Source organism: Chrysemys picta, chromosome 10 (genome assembly GCF_011386835.1).
Source record: "Chrysemys picta bellii isolate R12L10 chromosome 10, ASM1138683v2, whole genome shotgun sequence".
Taxonomy (NCBI): Eukaryota; Metazoa; Chordata; order Testudines; family Emydidae; genus Chrysemys; species Chrysemys picta.
In genome coordinates, this window is record NC_088800.1 from 8,844,539 (window position 1) to 8,850,468 (window position 5,930).

At 50.2% G+C, this 5,930-nt stretch overlaps 1 non-coding gene across 1 annotated transcript; it reads right to left on the reverse strand.

Annotated features, from left to right (window-relative positions):
• Nucleotides 1-4,632: 4,632 nt before the first annotated feature.
• TRNAV-CAC (transfer RNA valine (anticodon CAC)) lies at nt 4,633-4,705 on the reverse strand. The gene has a single exon. It is a non-coding gene; the product is annotated as a tRNA-Val (tRNA).
• Nucleotides 4,706-5,930: the final 1,225 nt, after the last annotated feature.

Sequence of the window (5,930 nt, forward strand, 5' to 3'; positions counted from 1 at the left end):
CTGGGCTGGGGCTGGCGTGGGCTCCGGGGCTGGGGAGCCAATCGCCGGCGCCTCTGAGCGGCAGCAAAACAACGCCCCCTGCCGGAGCCGCCCACCCCGGCGCAGTCCAGCTTTGGAGAGAGGTGGTTCCCCCCCAGTTCCCAATGTTGGGTAAAGTGGAGTGAAGAGCTGAGCAGGCAAAACCCTGCTCCCTTTGGGAAGGGTCCCAACATACAATGGGGCAGCTGGGAAATTAATCCATTGGACTCCAAATGTAAGGCTCTCGGTAGGACACCAAGCCCTCCCCATCCCTGGCTGTTGTGAAAAACTCCTTCTGCTGCTTCTCCATAGGCTCTAATTCTGTCCTTCCATTGGATATGGGGTTAGTTCGGGATCCACTACTGTTCCTGCATCCGGACTACGTTTAATTTATTTAAATAATAAAAATAAATAATAACTGGCTCTTAACATGATTTTTGTAAGTTTAGAAAGTGTGGAAATACAGAGCTAAGGGAACCCAAATGACTGTCCCTGTATCCTTAATTAACCTCCAACCTTTGTTTCTACTGGGCCTGGTTCTCCTCTACCTGCTGCAGCACTTTGCACAGGTGGATGGGCTTGGTCCAGTGTTTGCTGAAATCAGTAGGAGTCCTTTCATTGACATCAACGTACATTGAATCGGGCTCCAAATTGATCACTCAAAGTGCAGGTGGTGGAGACTCAGACCCATTATTTTTCTACACGAGCTTGAAAAAAAGCTGAAGAGTGACCTACCTGAACCGTTTTATTCTTCTGTACATGCAGTGTGTGCATGATTGTACGCACATTTACATCAAAGTCCATCGGACCTTGCATTGCTACAGCAAACTACTCAGGCATCTTTAGGACCATGTGACAGAGATAGAATTTCCTGCCATATCCTTGCAAGACCTTACTGAATTAAGTTTAAGTATCGCTGGGGTCCATTGTATTAAATCAATGATTTATGTATTACTATGGGCCAGGATTGTATGTAACTTCTGGAATGGGCAGAGGTGACAGATGTGAGACCTGGGGGTTCAAAGGACTATATTGAACTATGTGCCAGACACGAACGGACTTTTGGACCAAAAATTGTTAAATGGTTTTCCTGAGGAATATCTAGGGTGGTGTATGCAAATAAAAAACCCAGCCTTTTGAAACTTTGTCAGCTGATCACCTGTTACATGAGACCAAGATCAAAGGCCCAAGATGTGTAACTGGTGGTTCTGGTTCTGAATCTGAGACAATATTAATACTGGGAATACCCAGTTGTGGGTTTTGGAGTACTGATACCTACCAGAGCCTGAGGTTAGAATTGAGGTTACCTCTGGTAAGCCTTTTAGCATGCATGTAAGTTCTTTTATTATTTTTAATTTTTTCTTTTTGATGCTTTCACCTTAAAAATAAATGTGCTTGGTTATGGAGAGCTGTGTAGTAACTTATAACTGCAGGCAGTTATAACCTCTGGAGAGAAAGCATAGCCCAGACACTGACCTGTTTGGGAAGTCTAGCTTGCTGAGAATATCGCAGTGTGGGCAGGAAACTCTGCAACCTGGAAAAACCCTGGTCAGGAGGTAGGGAGATGTGATGACTGAGGCGCTGTGGGCCTAGAGTAGGTGCCCGTACACAGAGGGGGAATACAGGTGCAGTTGCCCTGAACTATGACAGACCTTTTCACAGCCACCAGAAAAAGACAAGCTAGCAAGAACTGACTGCATTTCGGACAATCCCTCAGAAGCATGGGGCCAGGAAGCACACAGCCTGGGTCAGATTAGGGTTTTGTGGGGCCCCTGGACCAGAGCAAGTGGGGGCCCTTCCCCACCCCTTCTGCCTGCAGTCCCCCTGCCCCCCTCCCGACTCCTGCAAGGGAAATGGGGTTGAGGTGCAGGGCCTTGCCCTGCTCTGCCCACTCGGCACTCCTGCCAGGAAGTGGGTCAGGGTGCAGGGGTTTGCCCCACTCTGGCTGCTGGGAAGCGGGGTTGGGGCACGGGGGCTTGCCTTGCTCTTCCCACCCAGCGCTTCAGCTGGGGAGCAGAGTCAGTGCACAAGGGTTCCCCAATAGGCCGAGGCCCCTAGGCACGGCCCCGTTAGCCCAGTGGCTAATTTGCCACTGCACACAGCCCTATACCCTCTTCCAGGATGGCAGAAATACTTCTCTGTTGCCCACCCCGGCAGCCTGAAGAGCTGAGTCAGTAACACATCTTCACATCTCCCGCCAACAAGTAGGGTCAAATTTTGCCCACTTACTTAGTCCTCACTCAGTCCTTAGTTCTTGCTCAATACATTTTTGCCCGAGTAAACACTAAATAAAATCAGAGAGTAAGGATGTCAGGATTTGGCCATGACCAAAATAGATCAACAAATTTAGGCTTTGCAGATTTGCTGTGTCAGAAGTAAAAATGAAGTTGGAATGTACTAATCATAGAAATGTAGAGCTGGCAAGGACCTCGAGAAGTCATCAAGTCCAGCCCTCTGTCCTGTGAAAAGACCAAGTAAACCTAGCTACTTAATGGTGGCTGCTTCTTCATGGCCTTTTGTCTATAAATCTAGTACCAGTTTAATATCTGCTACACCTCTACCAGGGAAACCATTCTTCATTTACAAGGGGATGGATTTCAGTGGTCTAATAGGATTTTCCCATCTCTTATTTCTATTATGCCAGTTACCTGAGACATTTAATACAAAACATAGCAAATATACTGCAGGGAGCAATCCTGCACTGGCCAGGAAGAGGGGGCCAAGAGAGATGAGCTTTCTGGATTTTACATTAATGATGATGTGAGATGCAATGCCAGTAGTTTCTTGGCATCTTTTCTTATTGACAGTGTTTGAAATGATTTACTGTATCTATATTAATACTTTATTATTATTATTAATATTATTATACTGCGGGAAATTAGGTACCTACAGAAGCTCCCTGTCTCTCTTGACCCCACACCACAGAACTATTTGTTCCCTGGCTCTGAATGTTAAGTAACTTTCCATACCTAGTGAATGTATTTTTCCACCTCTCCTCTTTTGATTTTTCTATACTTTGTATGGTCATTTGCTAAATAGACTATGACATGCTCCTTTGTAGCTGCAAGACTTTTCTGGTGACTTCTCCCCTTCTAGGAATTTTGCAAATAAATCACTGTCTATAACTAGATGGCTGTAGTGAAATAATTTAAGCACAGAAAAAGTAGTCTCACCGTCCTCTAGCAGTGATTGGATACAACCATAAATAGCAAATGAAGGCTACCCATATCTTTAAGATGTCCCAATTATTCGTCTTCCTTTTTGGGGTAAAGTTTTTATGGAATAAGAATAAACCCTGTGCTAGAGATTCTTTGGTGCAGCCAGATCTTTGTGCCAGTTCCTGACATTTACCATGGCTGCAGAGGCACATGCAGAGTCTGCCAACAAAGAAGGTGAAGAGGTTGATCTTAAGTACAAGTGAGACAAGCAACTGCCTGGAGTCTCACTGTAGCCAAAGCAGCGTGACACACTTAGAAATCCATGGCTCAGACTGCTCCTGGGGCCCAACCCTGCCTCCATTGAAGCCAGTTGTAAAATTAAACGAAATCAATGACAGCAGGTCCAGCAGCAATATAGAGGCGGAGGGGTAACTCACAACCCCATCCATGGTCTGCCACTTCAGTAAGAAGCAACTCATGTATGCCCCTGCCAGCCTCTTCCACAATAGGCAAAGCCATGTGCTTTTTGAGTCTCAGTTGTGGGTCCCACAAACTGTAACCTCACAAATCCCTGCTAAACCTTAGTTCTGTTTCAGCACAGATCATTCTTATTATCTTATCTGTTACGTTTAAATGAAATGGATACACCTGTAATACTGGGGAAATGTTTGGATTCTGGCAGTTTTAACATAACTAGACAGAAAAAAGCACTGCTTACTGAAATAATGTAGATGTTGGACTTCACTTTTATTGTCTTTCTGCAATTCCTTCTCAAAGGCCCCAATCCTAAAATGAGATCTATACAGTCACACCCCAACCCAGACAATGGGGTCTCATGTGGACACTTGCCTGGAGCAGTTTGCAGGACTGGCACCTTCATTTCTGGCTCTTCACCCTGGGGCTGTGGTGGCCCTATCCCATTTACATACCAACTAACACAAAGCACATCTCAATGACAATTATTTTAATAAATATCAGCTGCTTAATCAAGCCCTCCCTGTCCAGTCAGTGTTACTGAATGCCAGTTGATTGTACGAAATGATCAACTTCTCATTTTTCTTCATCTTGGGGAAACGCAACAGAGACAGACGAATGGTGCATTTCTTTCTGATTTTTAACATCTTTTTTTTTTTAAATTAGAGATGTGTAAATTCTATCTTTTAAAAAATCCTCTGCCCCCAGCCTCTCAAGCAGGAACATACCCTAGGGATGAAATCCTGGGCCCACTGGAATCAGGGGGAGTTTTGAGCCGGGTTTTCACCCTGTGTCTTCCATCCTGCAATTACCATTCGCCCTCTGGTGTAGGTTTATTTAGTGAGCGAGGGCACGAAAACAAAGGCAGGAGAACTGACTGGAGGGCTGTGAAGCGCAGAGGCATTAACTCTCCCATAGCAAACCCTCTCCTCCTTTCACTTTATAAAACTAACGCTGGGGAAGCAGCAAAATCCTGGCAGGATGTTTCCGCCCGGGGTCGAACCGGGGACCTTTCGCGTGTGAGGCGAACGTGATAACCACTACACTACGGAAACCCTCTCGCTTGCTGCCCCCGGCCGGCCCCTTTGTAGTGAGATGAAGCCGGACCACGGCCGCTGGGGGCAGCAGCGCGGGGACTCTGGCGGCCGAGGGAGGCTCCGCAGCAGCCCGTGATGAGCGCGGGCTGGCCCCGGCCCCGGCCCCGGCTGCGGAGTGCGGGAGGAGCGAGTCTGAGAGGCCCGCGGGGGAAGCTCTGTCGCCTCCCCCCTGTGACGCCGGCTGGGCCTGCGGAGAGGAGCACGGGGGAGGGGGCAGGGCAGCGGGGGGGCATGGAGGGGGGAATAGGGAACGTGGTTGAGGGGGAAAGGGGGCATTGAGGGGGAAAAGGGGGCATGGCGGAGGGGAAGGGCAGCAGGGGGCATGGAGGGAGGCAGAGGGGGCAGGGCAGAAGGGGGCACGAAGGGGGAAGGGCAGCAGGGGGGATGTAGGGGGCATGGCAGAGGGGAAGGGCAGCAGGGGGCATGGAAGGGGGAATAGGGAACATGGTTGAGGGAGAAAGGGGGGCATTGAGGGGAAAAGGGGGGCATGGTGGAGGGGAAGGGCAGCAGGGGGCATGGAGAGGGGAAGGGGGGGCATGGCAGAGGGGGAAGGGCAGCCGGGGGCATGGAGGGAGGCAGAGGGGGCAGGGCAGAAGGGGGCATGAAGGGGGAAGAGCAGCAGGGGGGATGTGGGGAGCATGGCGGAGGGGAAGGGCAACAGGGGGCATGGAGAGGGGAAGGGGGGCATGGCAGAGGGGGAAGGGCAGAAGGGAGCATGGAGGGGGGAATAGGGAACATGGTTGAGGGGGAAAAGGGGGTATGGCGGAGAGGAAGGGCAGCAGGGGGCATGGAGAGGGGAAGGGGGCATGGCAGAGGGGGAAGGACAGAAGGGGGCTTGAAAGCAGGGGGGATGTGGGGGGCATGGCAGAGGGGAAGGGCAGCAGGGGGCATGGAGGGAGGAATGAGGAACATGGTGGAGGGGAAAAGGGCAGCAGGGAGAGGGAGGGGGGACATAGGGCCGGGCATGCCCCGGAGGGGAGAAAGAGGGCATGGAGTAGTGGGAAGGGCAGCATGGGACACTCTGTGGGCTAGGAGGGAGCATGCTGCCTGGGGAGGAAGCAGGTTGGGTGGGGAAAGAAAAGAAGTTAGTGTTTTGTGTTTTAATGACCCCTCTCCCTGCCTCCCCTAGCGTTCAGCCTGGGAGCTGTGTGGAGGGATAGCTCTGCACCTTGCCACCCTACCT